Raw genomic sequence first — 17,051 nt, 5'->3', positions numbered from 1 at the left:
TATGTGTCATAGCAGTGAGATCATATATCTCAACAAACAGATCTTTTAGTTGTATTAATTTATTTCTGAACTTTAAGCCTCATTTTCTTAATCTGGACATGTGCACTGCCTGTCTCTTCATCACACTTGATTTAATATATGAGGGCTATCTACCTGAAGCATGATTTTTTGTTAACAAATGAGAACTTCCTAAAAATCCCTGAACAGAATTAGTCCCCAGTACTTCAGTCTCTAAAAAAGATACACTAGTGCTGACCAAGTGGCTGAAAATAATAAAAAAGCACTGCTAGCATTAATGTACAATAAAAAAATCTAAGAGGTCTTGTTCAAAATTTGTCCAGACTAAAAACAGGCTATCAATACACCTGAAATAAAAATGAAATAACTTATAAAAGCTGGAACTGTACAAATACAACTATTTCAACCTTAATCAAACTATTTTCAAATGAGAGGGACAAAGTGACCTTCAAAGTGACCTATTTCAACTGCTGGAAGTAACTATGGACAAAAATGAAAAAGTTTTTATTAAGTTTGAGATCCAATAATGTACATGTTAATTTTGCTTCCTCACAAGAAAAACAAGAATGTTTGACTGGAAGCTTCAAATAACTTCAATACCCACTGCATAGAAATAAAATAATGATGTCATTTTTGTAGTCAACACTGAATAAATGCTGTACCAGTTAACAGATGTAAGTCCTGGCTCTGGCATCCTTGGTACCAACTCCAAATGTTCCCAATCCTGTGGCTCCTAATTCCTTAGTGGTTCCCTACACTGACCTGTGTGAGAAAGGTCCTCCTGCCTTACATAATCCCTTCCAGGGTATGTATGTCTTGAACCCATGCCTTCATGGTCAGCTATGCAGGCCACTAAATGAACTTAAGTCACTGCAACCTTATTCAGTGCTTTATCCCTCTACTCTACCAACATAGATAAGTTTTTCTGAAGACTGGCACAAATCCTTGATGTATAATGATGTATAAATCAGTTGTACACTCCTCTGTTGCTGTCCATAAAAAAGCTAGGGATTCAGTTTTGGAGCCCCTTGCTGAAACAATTGGTCTAAATGGCAGGTATACATTATTGTTGTGTATCTTCAGTATGCCATACAATGTTCCAGTTTTGGCATGCTTAATGTCAAAAATGTAAGAATAACTAGAGTGACGGTACTATTGTGAAACAAATCTAGCAGTACATTGTATATCTCGTTGCAAGCCAAATGGATTTCTCTGTAGAGTTGTCACATATTCACCTGCCCAAAGTGGGACATTTTTTATGGAAGCACAAAAATTTGTATGGCACTACATACCTGAAACTATTGCAAAAGGATAGACTTCATTTCTTTTTCTAAAATAAAAGCTTGGTGTTGTAGAATTTGAATAGTTTCTATTGCTTTGTATAATATTGCGGAGTTTCAGATACAAAATAAGTCTTGTTTGCAACTATTATTGGAAATTTAGGACATATTTTTTTCCTAAAATCTTGGGACATTTGTCATTTTTCATTTTTTCACAGGACAAAACTGTCTAAATAGGGACTGTCTAGCAGAAAGAGTAATCATAGTTCTCTGAAAGTTTTTGAGACCCATTTTATTCTTTAATTGTACTTGATGAGATCACTTGCAGTGTTGTTCTTCTTTTTTTAAGGACAGTTTGATTTATTACTGACATGTAGACCAGATCAGCTAAAAATGAGATGTGCAAATTTTAAACACTAACATAGACTGTTAAAATGAGTGGATGGCTATGCGAATACAAATATCTTATTCAGGAGACACTTTTATGATCTCAGATAATCCAAGATATAACATAGGTTCATAGGTGTGTACTAGGCTAATGGCCCTTAGAGCCTTTACAAGCCTAACCCACAGAAGTGCCCTGGCACTTCTATGAGCTAGGCTTGTAAAGGCTCCCATAGAAGTGCCCTGGCATCGTGTCACCCGATGTTAGTTCCCAGTGCCTCTATCAAGTAGAACCACTGGAGTGATCCCGGGGTGAACTTTCTATTTCCCATCCACTCATCAAGATTCCTCTTGAAGAGGGACAGTGAGGTGCTCTGCTTGACATGTATGGGAAGTCTATTCCAGAGCATGGGCAGTCTCTGGGTGAGGTACCTGTCCCTCCAGCATGTTCTGTTGATTGTGGTAATGAGGTTGAGGTCTCTGGAGCGTATAGTGTGGAGGGATTGGGATTTCTTTAGATGAAGCATTTCTAACAGAGCTGGGTCAGACATAGCTTTGTAAGTCAAGCAGAGATCACCTCTAAGTAGGCAATATGAGAAAGAGAATAGCTGGAGTCTTTTGAGTCTGTCCATGTAGGACATATGTTTAATGCTTAGGATCATCTTCGTGAGGTACTTCTGTGGCCTGTCCAGCTGTTACAGGTATCTAGTGAGGTACATGCCAAATGGGGCAGTATACTCAATGACTGATCTAATGAGGGAAGAGTAGAGAGAGAAACAATGACCTCCTTCTTCCTGGATGCAAAATCCTTGGTAATGAGATGTGTCACATAGAAGGACTTTCTGACCATAGTGGTAATGTGGTGGTCAAAGGAGAAGTTGCTGTAAACCTGCATCCCCAGATCTCTTATAACACCTTCAGTGTTCAGTGGGCTTCCATTGATGTGATAATTAGTGGAAACTGAGTTTTTACCAAAGGGGATAACTTCACATTTTTTTGGAGTTAAGCTTAAGGCTATGGTTTCGACACCAGTGCCTTTCTGTAGGATGTCTGCATCACTTGGAGAGTTAATAATGTCTCCCAGCTTGCAGTTGTCTGCGAACTTGGTCAGCCAAAGTCACTTTGTGTTGGCCTGGACTTCTGAGAAGTAGATGCTGAACAGGAAAGTACCCAGAACTGATCCCTGAGGGACTTCACTCGTGACTGGTTGGCAGTCTGACTTGAAGTCTGCTACTTTCACACTGTGCATTCTATCTGTGAGCCAATTTGCAACCCACCTAGTGATATAGGGGTTGATGCCTAGTTTGGTGAGTTTTTCAATAATTCCTGAGTGAGGAATGGTATCAAAGGCCTTGGCCAGATCGAGGTAGGCTTTATGCACTGCCTTACCTTCATCCACAGCCCTGGTGACTGACTTAAAGAAGTCAACCTGGTTGAGCAGACACGATCTCCCTTTCACAAAGCCAAATTGTGTGGGGTCTAGAGTTTAGAGATTTGCTGTATCTTTGTTAATCAGGTCCATGATGATGCGCTCCATAGCTTTATATAGACTCATCAGGCTAATGGGGCGATAATTCCCAGGGTCTGTAGTTGCTCCCCTTTATGGAGAGGGATGACTGTAGCAGTGTGCCATTCAGTAGGGACAAAGTCTGAGGTGAGGCTGTGACTGAACAGGGCACACAGATGTAGTGCCAGTTCGCTTTGTACTTCATGTAGAACACAGCCAGGGATATTATTGGATCCCATGGAAGCTGTATTCTTGGACTTTGACAATGCAGCTTTAACCTGTGCTGCAGTAATGCTGTGTGCCTGGCATTCTTCCGGTATTGTGATTGGTCCCATAGGGGAGGAGAGAGGGGTAAAGTTGACACTGAATCTGTCAGCCAGTATGTTGGCAATATCTGTTGGCTCAGTATAGGAGGTACCATTGTGCAGTAACTCAGAGCAAATCTGGGTATTGCCGTGGAGGTTCTTGATATAGCTATAGAAGGCTTTGTGATTGTTTTTAGTATCTGCTGCAATTCTGCCTTCATAGCTGGCTTTAGAGGATTTGATGAGGGATCTCAACTTTTTGTTGAGGCAAATAAGGGAGTTTTTCCAGTCTTGGAACTTCACCTTTTTCTGCAACAGTTTCTTCCTTCTGTTGTAGAGTTTATTAATGGCAAGGAGCAACCAGATTGGCTTCCTTTTTTTGGAGGAGAGCGTCTTGGTTCATAGGTTCATAGGTGTGTACTAGGCTAATGGACCTGGAGCCTTTACAAACCTAGCCCATAGAATTACCCTGACAGTGTGCCACCCGACCTTAGTTCCCAGACCTCCAGACTAGTAGCCTAGCATAACGCATCTGAGATACTTCAGGTACAACTAACATTGGGGTACAATGGTTCTGTTGGGTATGGCTAGTTCCATGCATTTATGTACATGTTCGTACAATGCATTGATGTACGATTCAGCGGTCATGCAGCTAATTTCCATTGGCATGGGTGCCGTGAAGTTAGTCACCTCTGTTTTTAGGAGTCCAAAGTCAGCTTTGGAGAAGTTCTTCAAGGTGGCTATCTTTGTGGGGGATGTAGTGAGATGTGGATTTCCCTGGGGATTAGTTTATGGTCGGATTTGACAAGGGAGGGATTGACTATTGGTGCAGAGCAACAGTCGGGTCTATATTATAACATCGAAGTCTTAAAACTTTGAATGCTATAATATCAAATCCTATGCACCGAATGCTGACAATAGCGAAGCTGCAAAATATCGAATACTTTCCTAGGGAAAGTATTCGGTGGGCCGTTTCTGCAGCTTTGCTATTTCCTCGACTGTAGAGTGAAGGTTACGGACCAGGTTAAGGTAAGTGTGTGAATGAAGGTGAGTGTGTGATAGGGACCTTAGGGTTAGGGAGCGGGTAAGGTGAGTGTGCGATAGGGACTTTAGGGTTAGGGAGCGGGTAAGGTGAGTGTGCGATAGTTAGGGACCTTAGGGTTAGGGAGCGGGTTAGGTGAGTATGCGGTAGTTACGGACCTTAGGGTTAGGGTTGGGTGAAGGTAAGTGGATAGCTAGTAGTGTATGTATGGTTTAGTGTAGGGTTTTGTGAAGTGTATGTGTGTGGATTATTTATTTTGGTATGCTTGTGTTGTGTGTATGTTTGTCGGAACAGCAAATTTTTTCCCTGGGAAAAAATTGCTATTCTGAGTGTTCGAAGTTGTGGTCTTTCGGTCAAAATGGTTCGATATTATAACATTCGAAGTTTTAAGACTTTGATGTTATAATATAGACCCCAACAGTCACCCATGTTAGTAATAACCAGGTCAAGGATGCTGCTTCCACTAGTTGGGGTCAGAATGAGCTGGCCCAGGGCATTGGAATTGATGAATTCCAGGAAGTGCTGGGTCAGTATATTGGTGCTTGACTAGTTTTCCCCTGTTGATGGAGAGGTAGCTGAAATCTCCTACTAAGAGTGTGTTGGGTTGGACCTTAATAGATTCCAGGGTGCTTAGGAACGTGGAGTGAGTGTCTAGGGACATGGTTGGGGACCTATAGCAGACTATGACCTCGATCACAGTGTTACCCAATGTTACTTGTACCTGAAGTATCTCAGATGTGTTATGTTAGGCTACTAGTCTGGAGGTGTGCATATCCTTTATGAATATAGGGGCACCATCGCCTTTGAAGCTTCGGTCCATGTTTCGGGGCCAAAAGGTGTGGAATGAATTATAGCCTGGTAGCACAGGGGTGCTTTCTGCCGCTTTAAACCAGGTCTCTGTTACAGCAAAAATGTCGATGTTCTCCATTTTGAGGAGTGCTTTTTTGCTAGTGCATATTGAGATTTAGACTTCTAGTGTTGAGCAGCATGATGCTCAGATTGCATTTATTTATAGCTGTTACTGTGATAATTTGGTCTTTGGAACACCGCCTAAAAAAGGCACTGTAGGGGTGGCAAGAGCCTTAGCCAGTACCTGGAAACCCAGGGGTGACAGATGCAGGCCATCCCTTGCAAAGCATCAAGGTCTGTCAGTCATGTCAACCCAAGCAGACAGATACTGGATCCCCACAGAATGACACCATATACTTAGCCATTTGTTGAAGTCAATCATTTTTTGTTTGTATTGCGGTATCATTCTGTGTGACAGTAGGATACTGCTCAGGACTAGTGTCATACCTGCCTGGGCCACATAATCCAAGAGCTCCACCATGTCTCTTTTCATGTAGTCCAGGGAGGTGCATCTCAGGTCATTCATACCCACATGGACAATGACAGAGTCATACTTGTACTTGTGGAGTGAGCTGAGTGCGTGTGTTATGTGTTGGATTCTGGCACCTGATAGACAGCTGACTTTTATCTTCTCCTTATTCAACCTAGTGAGTGGGACATCCTATGTGCCTCACTATTGAGTCACCTATGATTAGTGTATTGGGGCAAGGTGTTTAGCCTTAGGGGCTTAGGTTGAGGGGCACACTGTGGATGTGAGCTATGTGTCCTATGGTTTGTGCTGTGTTGTGGTGGTTGAGTGCGTTTCTGTCTTGGAGGTCTCTGCTGTTTGGGTAAATTTCTATTGAGAGCCTCCACAAAGATGGGTGTGTGATTTGTGTTTTTATGTGAGAGCTGTGATAGTGGGTGTTCTGGAGGGCTATGTGTTCCATGTGGTGTGGTGCAGGTGCTGACCTTCTCCTCTTGACCAGCTAGTCCAGTCTTGACTGGAGAGTGCATAGCTTCCAGTTTGGTGATATAAGTGCATCTCTTACAAGTCTGAGTGGTGGGAGGTAAGAGGAGAGGGTTGTCTGTGTACATGAGGCAGTTGCTACACTGCCTCAGAATGCCCATGTGCACCAGGTTTATAGGAGAAAGCACAGGGAACTGCCCTTTAATCATGCCAGGAGGGGTGGTCATAACAACTAAGTACTATAACTATTTCCGTGAAGAATGACTACTGCTTATGGCAATTAGGTGTGCTACAATAATTGCTACAAAAACCTGTTGAAGTGCAAAGCAATTAGGCTATTTGAAGTGCAAGAGAGAAAGAATGGGCCTTCTTGACAGTTCCTTACTTATGTATATCATCTGCTCCAAATAACAACTGACATTTGACGAGGCTTGCAGACATAAAATAATCACAATACAAAAACAACAAAACACAGAATCACAGTTTAACAAAAGATTACAGAAAAAGTGGAACTTTTTGTTATGATAAACTAAAATTGCATAAGTTCTTTCATCTTATAAATTTTCAGACTGTGAGTATAGTTAGAAGTAGGCCATTATATACATCATCAGAAGTAGGCCGTTATATACATTATCAGAAGTAGGCCGTTATACACGTTATCATCATGCATGTTACCATACCAGTAATTCCAATAAACTGCAAATGTGGTTCAAACCAAAATAAATCAAACTAAGTAAAAGAAACTCAACCCTTCTCCTCAGCATGTTTATTAATAAGTTGTTTTCATCCAAATATCGTCACAGCCTTCCCCAAAGTAAACCTAGAATGCGAACTTCAATAATTTAAAATTTGCTTCACTGATCACAATTCAAAAATAACCAATAAAATCACTTAATACAATAATCTTTTGCTTTTAAAGCTGTATTAATTGAGATGATGTCATTTATCACAGTTGGCTTGTCTGCCTCATATTTAAATCGCCAATGCAATTTCGTAAAAAAATAAATAAAAATAAATGTTCCAACCTCCCCTCTATTACTTCTATGTCCTTTATGTAAAATATAAAACACAATTTTTTATGAAATCAGTACACACCATACCATGTCTGGTCAAGGCATTATTTTTGGCCTTACAGTACAGTTGTGTTGGTGGATCCTAATCCTTTTGCCTTTCTCCATTTTGACAATGTAATATGCTGAACAGGATAAAAAAAAGAAGCGAAATATACCCACTGCAGAATTATACCTTAAATACCTATTTCCAAAATATGTTTTGGAATCTTCAAAAATAATGAACTTCCTAGTATGTATAAACATTGTTTGTTCGATTATCAGCTAGAGCGTCTTCTGTGTGGAGATATGCGTGAATGGGCGTACCTTCGTTGAAGGTTGTGCATCAGGCCCGGCAAGTCGGCACGTAAAAATCTACTGCCAATCATTAGCGGACTGGAGTTCCGCTGTGGCGACACCTAACTGGGAAAAGCCGAAAGACACAACAACATGACTCACATGTAGACATATACGGTGTTCTGTTACTAAAAATGTCCCTTATCACCAATTTAAAAAAAAAATGTTTCATATTGTAACCACCATTGAAAATAAACCATGGTTCAGGACCCACGTTGCTTAACATATCCTTAGAACAAGTTCCTTAAAAGGGGGTGAAAAAGTGTCATTTCTGTGTTAGGCAACCTCACCCATCACTTCATCCACTAAGGCGGCTGGATAAACCCTGCCCAAGAACATACTTCTCAAGTTATCAATTTCTGTTACAAACAATTCATCATCAGATACCATTCTAGAAACTTGAATGCACTGCCCTTTAACTATATTATGCTTTACTTTGCAAGAATGGTTACTGTTGAAGTGTAAATAGTAATTGCTGAAAGTCACATTCCTGAAAATGTTACATTCATATCTACCCATTTGAATATTTTAAAATTAATAGTTTAAAAAGAACATTCATATAAAAACTTTAAATGTAGTGTCATGTAAATAATTAGAGAAAGCAACATAGCTCTTCTCTTAAGTTCACTTGTAATTGAAATCATTTTATTAAGCCCAGGGGGCTTCACACAACACATAGCATGTCTGGCCAAACCACTCTTGTTATCTTTTCTACTAATACTGTAGTGATGTTGATAAATACGTTGCTTAAGACTATTTTTAGTTTTACCTACATAAAATGCGGGACAGGTAAAACAAGTGGCTAAATAAATGAACTTTTGTGATTTACAATTCAAAAAGGTTGTGTCATCTCAGACTGTAACATTGTTTAAAGCGAGATCTGTAGTAATCCCCAAACACTCATTTTCACCATGACTTGACTGAATTGGTTCAGTGAAATGGTATCACAATATGGTGGTCTAAATGTGACTGATAAGGAACTTGTGTGTAATTTTATGGACTTGGTTCTAAGTAATAACTTTTTGTCTTTTGAAGTAGAATTTTATAAACAGAACCAGGGTGCTGCTATGGGAGCAGCAAATAGTGCTTTGGCCAGATATGCTATGTGTTGTGTGAACTTTGAGAGGTTTTTGTTCTTAGTTCTTGAACAAATTAAAGTGTCACCATTTAATGGTGATTGGGAAAATCTATTGCTTCACAGAGAAATATTCTGGCAGCTAAAACTGAACACTGCAAATCCCCCTGGGCTTAATGAAATGATTTAAATTACAAGTGAACTTAAGAGAAGAGCTATGGAGGTGAAATAATTAATATATTAATTACATTTTCTTTTTAGTTTTACCCATGCCGTTGGATTTTAATATCTTTAGTTTTTACCTGGCAACTGATAATGTCAACATTTTTGATTGGTTGAATTTCTTGAGGGTGTGTGATCTAATGTTATTTTCATTGGATATTTGCGTGGTGTGTTTTTTTCATTCAAATTTGGCATGCCTCTGATATTTCCCTTCCTCATCAAATTCAAAGGACTCATTTAGCATCAAGCCCATTTACTTATATATGAGCTTACTAGATCAGGGAGCTTGTTGAAAACTGAACATACCTTTACTATGCTGTTGCCTAGACTTGCTTTTCAAATTATTTTATTCTGGTTCTGATGATGTCCAATTAACATGTCGAAAGTGCTTAACCTGGTGTTAGTATTAAAGTTTCTGTGTGCTGCCTTGACTAAATGGCTTTGGTTTTTGTTATTTGCATAATTATAAGTAAAAAATCCCTTGTGGTATTTAAATGCAGGATAAAAGTACCTTTGTTCTGTTCCAGTTAAAACATGACACTTTTTACATGCATTATTGTGCACTACCGTGACTGGCAAGATCTGCATACCTGTGGCATTTTTGATGCTTAGATAATTTGAGTTAATTTCTCTGTATCATATGTAAAGAGCTTTATTCAGATGCATACACACAATAGTAAAGTGTCAGTGTGAGCATCAGGCTATTACTTAAGATACAGACATAACCTATATGATCTGGTTGGCTCACAACCTTGACAGCTGTTACAGTTGACAGAGGTTCAACACAGCTACTTGAATAGAAAAGAGGAGAATGGCATGTGTGTACCTGAAAAGACAGAAGTTGCAGCAGTAGACAGGTGTACACATGCAGACCAGTGGGTCCCCTGACTTAAGTTGCAGCATCACCACAACAACACATACTCAGAGAGCAGGTCTAGGTGACAGCCTAGTAAAGGTATGTTCAGTTTTCAACAAGCTCCCTGATCTAGTAAGCTCATATGTAAGTAAATGGGCTTGATGCTAAATGAGTCCTTTGAATGTGATGAGGAAAAGGGAAATATCAGAGGCATGCCACTGGTTGGGCAAATGTACTTTCTACACACCTTTAATACCACAGTTCTAATTATTAAACTGGTATCACAAAAATTTAGATTAGGCAAAAGTCACCATTTCTGGGTAGAATTTTCAACGTGAATGTTGTTTTATACATGATAGATTAGGTTTAGTTTCTGTACAATGTCAAACCTGAAAAGCATAGTCCTGAAAATTGAGTGCTTTAGTGCAGTGTGTACATTGCTGATTTTAAATATAGTACTTTAGCACTTTAGGGGTCTTTGTTCTTTCCTCACAGTTGCTTGACTGTGGAGTTAACATATTTAAGCAAGGCAATGTGATGAGATTGAAACCTCTCACATGAGGGATGTGGAGATTTTGTCAGATCTTTCAACTATTATTTTGAACACAGATGTTTTGAATTCTTTAACCAAGTTGTGGCCATATTATGTCTATTAGCATCCTGCATGCAAATAAAATCTTCTAAACCACCATTTTGTTTTTATTGCTGAATTTTGTGGTATTTTTATTTTCTTCTTTTTTTGAAACTCAAATAAATATGCAGGAACACTACAAACCTGGAAAAGTTACTCCTCATTACTTGTACTCCACAGTAAGAGAGGAGAAAGTAGTCAATAGCAAAGTACTGCAGATTGTTGCACATCTCACTGCAGACTGAGAGGTACTATGCCCTTAAGCACTGATTAAATGATAAAATGTTGTCTTGATTTTCAGGTGCTATATGAGGAAATTGGATTTTGCTAAGCAAATGTGCTTTCCCTTGCGTGCCAGAATGTTTGATAATCCCACCATATCCTGTTAAACATCCACGATGAATGAACTTCTTAGCTTGTACTCACCACCATGAACTATGATCATGTCATAAGTACCCTTAATGCATTTAACCTAATTTAGATGTCCTTAATTTTGGCCCCAGGCAGCCATGATGCTGTCATGAGCTCTGCAACTGCAGTGATATATCTGCCTGTTTTATACGCAGTGTCTGCCCTTTGGCCTGCTGAATCTGGCAGAATTAGTTTTAATCCCCAGGAAATTTATTATCTATCCTTCCCATTGCCTTACTACTGTGATTATCATACAGAATCTACAGTTGTCAGCGTGGGAGGTCTATGTAATATGTTATGTGTATGACGTTATGCTTTTTTTTTTTCGATTGTAACTTTTTTATCATGTAAACATTTAATGGTAATACAAACACAAAAACTATATGCAAACTATTTACAGTGTCCATAACAAAATTAAACACATATAAAACCATTAATATTTTCTATTAAATTCTGTAATTTCTGCCAAGCAATTATTTGATGGGTCACATTCTTTGTTCTCATTTTTATAGTGAGTATTTCATTGTTACAAACTGATTTAGCTAAGCAAATAAATTCCTTATTAAAACAGATAGTAGTCTTTGTTTTCCAGTTTTTAGTTATGGTTTTCCTTGCTGTGGCCAAAATACTCCAAAGAAGAGGTACTTGTCATACTGGGATAACATCTGGCATAGGTGCATTAAATAATATGACGGAATCTGTAATGACACAATTATCTGACCACAATGCTTTAGAAAAATTTCTGAAATCTGTCCACAAGGAGAGGACTATTCTGCAGTCAATAATCATATGTTACCAATCAGCATTAAGGGCTGTTTTGCACCTCCAGCATTTTGTGTTTTCTGTTTTATATATAACTACCAACTTAAGAGGTATAAAAAACATTCTGAGTAGAAATTTCCATGTGAATATTTTCCAGTATGGAGAAGATGTTGATTTCAGCGCTAATTTCAAGACTAGTTTTTATTATCTGATAGCTTTCCCTTAATAATTTTCATTGACTATAACCAGACAGACCTATCATAGGAAATGTTTGCTTCTAATAACTTTGTAAATGATTGATAATAAAGAAGCATTTTCCGTCGAGTTACTTTTAGTATTAAAGAGAAGGTCTAGAATTTTAGGGATGTTACTAATTTGTGTGTCGGATGTTACTTTGAGTTTATTTTGAATAAATTCTTTATATATTTGTAAAGCAAGCCAACTTATGTTTTCTAAGTTGTATTTGGCAATCAAATAATCTGTAGAATGCATTTTATTTCCTGTCAGAAATTGGTGCCAGTAAATGAGACTGTCCTCTTTTAGTTTGATCATTTTTGCTATATTAAATGATATTAAACATCCACTCATGTAGGCTATCGGGAGTAAATCTTTATGTATATTAACATAAATCTTTTAAACAGTAAAAAAATTTGGTTTATAAATGGAAATAATGTATATTTATGTTTATCATTCAATAGATAGTTTTTATAGCCCATATGAATATATTCCTATCAGTTTTCGTGAATGGCTCAATTATAGATTTATTATTTTGTATTAGTAAGGTTTCAGGAATTGATTTCCAGCATGAAGTGAAAGAAGAGTCTAACTACATATAAACTATCTTAATAATCACAGATTTAATATAAAAATCAATATTAAGAAAAACTATACCGCCCTCTTCCCAACTTAAGGTATGCCAGTATAGAGAGATTCTAGCTTTTTTTTGGATGCCACAAGAACTTTAATAAGCTGGAGTTTATCTTTTTTATGACTGCTTTAGACAGAGGAAGTATTAGTGATTGGCTAAAAATTAAGATTTTCAGAAATATTATCATTTTTAGTGTTAATCTATCTTCAAAGGTGAAAAACAATTTGTTCCAAGATTCTATTAATTTTATTATGTTAATTAGGTGCTGATAATTAGTTAATATAGATTGTTTATAGGTGGATTCAATGGTAATTTCTAGATATTTTATTTGCGAGTTTCTCCAATTAAAGTTTTTCAAAAAAACTAAACTATCAGTTATCAGTTTATGATTGTATGACTTATTGAGGTACAAGGAAGGAGTTTTTGGATACATTCTTCAGAACTTCTGCATATATAGTAGTGTATGCTCACAGAGCTGGGCTGCTTCCATTAGTTTAACCTCAGTATTCCGGATGTATTTATAAACTCACATATATTTATGGTATTTTCAGTAAGGAGTATATTTTTGTGAACATGAGGCAGTTCTTAGACTGGTTCAGATAACCATCATCTATAAAGTTAGCTCACCTACTCCCTCAATATCTAATTTAAACTAAGATCTCTACTGTGTAAAAATATAAATATGAGATATGCATACTAATTCACTAAAATATAGTGTTACCCTTATTGGTAAACAATTCTCCTTCCAAAAAAGGAAAGTTAACAGGCATTACTAACTTTAGACCTATAGCAATTGTATCCCCCCTCCAAAATACTTGAAAAATGTATTCAAAAACAATTACTAAACTATCTCCTGCAGGAAGAACTACTACCCCACACATCATGGCTTCCATCCTTCCCATAGTACTAACACTGCACTTATAACCTACATAGATACTGTCAATAAAGTGACAGATAATGGAAAACTAGTCTCGTCCTTTTTTCTAGACTTGTCTAAACCTTAGACAGTTTGTCACAGCAAACTTCTACTTTACATGTTATTAGGTCTCTTTCAGCCCAGCCTTCTATGGTTCAAAAGCTACCAACCCAATAGGTATCAGTCAGTAAAATGGCACTCCATCCTCTCTCCATACCTGCCAGTCACCACTGGTGTACCACAAGACAATATCCTTGGTCCCCTCTTCTTTAGCATTCATATGAATACCCTGTAGACATCCACACAACAGGTGTCCCTAGTACAGCATGTAGATTACTCCATACTCATTTGCACATCTGACATGGCACACCTCCAAAAAACTACTCTGGAAGCTTTAACAGCCACTAAATTGTAGCTCACAACTCATGCTCAGCTTAAAAAAAAAATACTACTTTTCCTCCAAATCCCTCTCTTACGAAAAAACAGAATTTAAAGTCCTCGGTTTTGATGGTACAATCATTGAAGTCACTTCTCATAGCAAACTTTTAGGGCTGATAATCTTAAATTTGACCTGCATATATAAAACTGCATAAGAAAAACTCATCAAAAACTAGGGATGATTTACAGAGCCAAAAATGTTCTTACTGATGCAACTAAAACTACACTTGCCACCACATACATATCTCCTCCTAACACTTGTTTATGATGCGACCATCCTTACTAACCTTCAGGCATCACAAAAATCAAAACTTGAATAAAGCTATAACAAAGTGACTACATTTGCAGTAAACACCCTTTCCAGAACCCACCACTGAATAACACTAAAAAGCCTAAATTGGTTAGAACTACCCTATCAGCTAACATATACATAGCTTTGTACCACCTATAAAATTATCCATAATTCATCTGCTTGTCCAGCACTAAATAACATTCTACACAACTATTTTTCCAGTCAGTCATTACAGTCCAATGACTAAAAATTCCTGTCTGTCCACAGACTTATCAAATCTGCCAGGCATTGTCTGTACTTGTATCACATTGCTAAAGCCTTGAACTCCTTACCTGTATCCATTTGGTTGATATCTTCCCTAACACCCTTCAAAAGATATAGAAGGCTCTAAATTACAAAACCATTCTGAAAGACTTCCTAGCCAAACACTGGCTTTGTTCTTGTTTAGGATAAACTATATCCATAAATGTGAACAAATACCTATTCATACCTTACACCTCCTTACTCTCATTCTTCACTCACTTCATTACTTCTATCCATTTCTTTCTTCTGGCTTTCTCTCAAAATATACCATAAGCCTGCTTTTCTCTTACTTCATGTTGAAATTCCCGATTATACTAACTTACCTTTAATTTCTCTATAAACTGGCTAAAATTTCTGTAAATATTAAATGATTGTCATATAATTTGTATATCTTCTTAAACAATGTTTCCATATTATGTTTAATTTGGTATAATTATTTAAACTACAGTTTTTTATATTATTTTTGAGGACTGTATTGTTCTTAAAACATTCTGTAATACTTTGGAGCTTTTCTCTCACCGCCTCCACTGAAAGTGGGCTCCTACTCAGTCAGAGTTTCCTGATACTCAAAAGTCAGCAAATAAATACATGCATATTTAATGGCCACAGAACTGCTACATTTTTAATGTGTTATTTAAGCAAAAATGTTATGTGTCTTCTGTTTTATCTGTTTACAGCTACGTTGTTGAGCAATTCTAGGTGCTTATATTAAGTGAAGATTTTTAAACTGAGGAAAAAAGTTGCTAAATCTATGGGTATTGGAGTATATAGTTAATGTTTATAAAGATATGAATGATAAGATAATTAAGTTCAGTTAGTTTAAAGAAACAACAAAATCTGATTTTATGATGGTTACCAATAGGAACAAATGACATAGGAGTGAAGAGGTTGTTTTAGTTAAATGAGTTAAAGAGACATACATAATAAGAACCAAAGGACCCATGCATGCAACAGGAAAAGAATGGGTGTGGTGTTGGCCAGCAGATTCCAGATGATGATGATTCAATTAGTTATTCCTCAGCAGGGATTGTATCTTAAGGCCTGGACCTCAAACATGTGTCTGCCATCTATTATTATGTGGAGATATATTGTGGGAGTTGGATCAGTTATGTCTTTTTAAGGCTAAACAAGGCCCAGTGCATGATTGCACCAATAGTATGCCACCTTAGACTAGCATGTGATCAAGCACCACTTCATAATTCACCTGGTATATGCCTGTTAAATGTTAGTACCCATAAGATTCAGTACATAAAGTCACAACCATAGGTGGTACATGTGCATGATATTCCGTTGCTGTGTGGATTCAATTATATTTACTTGGATGTCAAGAATACTGACTCTAACAAGGTCAAGAGTGATGAATGTTCAACCTGTTCCCTATCTCATCCAGATTACCCTACCTTTAGAGATAGTCTTAGGTTTATGATAAACAGCTTGGAATACCATCAAGCCTCTATTCCTTACATCCAGAAATACATGCAGTAGTTTAAGTGCAAGAAACCTGACAAACCATTGGCCATTCATTTTACAAGCTAGCCATTTGAAATATTGTTAAGGTATCTTGGAAGCACAAAAAAGGGAGCTACCTGATTTGAAAAAATTACCAATCATCTTTGTGCTGATTATCATGTGATATAATTGCCCAGCAGAGGTCCCAGTGGCCATAGTACGCTGCAGCCTCGATGCCTGACAATGAGTTTGTCATCTGGGCAGTTGTGGTAAACAAATGTATTTCACTGCAACTTTTGTGCCAAGGGACCTCATCTATTCATTTCACATAATCTAATTCTAGTCACATCTAGTTAGGGAGTTCTCTGGATAAGTGAAAAATGGCCTCAAGGAGGATCTTCATAGGACTTCATCTGTACCTTCACGGTAAGATAGTATGTGCCCAGATAAAATTGATTTACTGATGCTTTGGTTTGATATATAGTGTCCAATGTTTGCATGCACAAGGTAGCAATTATGAGGTTGCCCTCCTCGAAACAGAAGCTCAGAAATTAGATTGTGAATGTACATATATTTGTGGGGTTGCTCTTCATCCATCCTGTACAGGAGATTCTTGATGACCTCCTGAAGAGGATGAAGAACCCCACTTCTATGAAGGTCCTTATGACTGGTCTCATTTCCTTCTACTCCTAACTCTTCCGAACTTGGACAACATTTAAAGGTCTCTTCAATGAAAAAGAAAGACCCGTAAGTATCACACTGTTTGCCTCTGACATATTAGAGAAACAGCCCAAGAGGATTACTCAGGCAGCTACCCTACCATGTAAAATAAATAAATGTACTGAGCCTACAAGGCTAAAAGTAATAACTCTATAATACAAAAATAAATAAAAACAAGACAAAATAGGGTCAGCGCTTTTGCGATGATCACATCGCTTCACCAGACAAATTCAAACAAATTTACCAGCATTCAAATAATGTTAACTGGCCAATCAGCTGTCATAATAAATTAATAGCACCAACCTATGTTTAATTAAAGCAACACAACAAATATAAATGTGTAAATTAAAACATTCAGTGCTTCAAAG

Source organism: Protopterus annectens, chromosome 6.part0 (genome assembly GCF_019279795.1).
Source record: "Protopterus annectens isolate FY-2018-M chromosome 6.part0, PAN1.0, whole genome shotgun sequence".
NCBI classification, from domain to species: Eukaryota; Metazoa; Chordata; order Ceratodontiformes; family Protopteridae; genus Protopterus; species Protopterus annectens.
The sequence above is the reverse complement of the archived record's forward strand: the minus strand, read 5'-3'. Positions refer to the sequence as shown.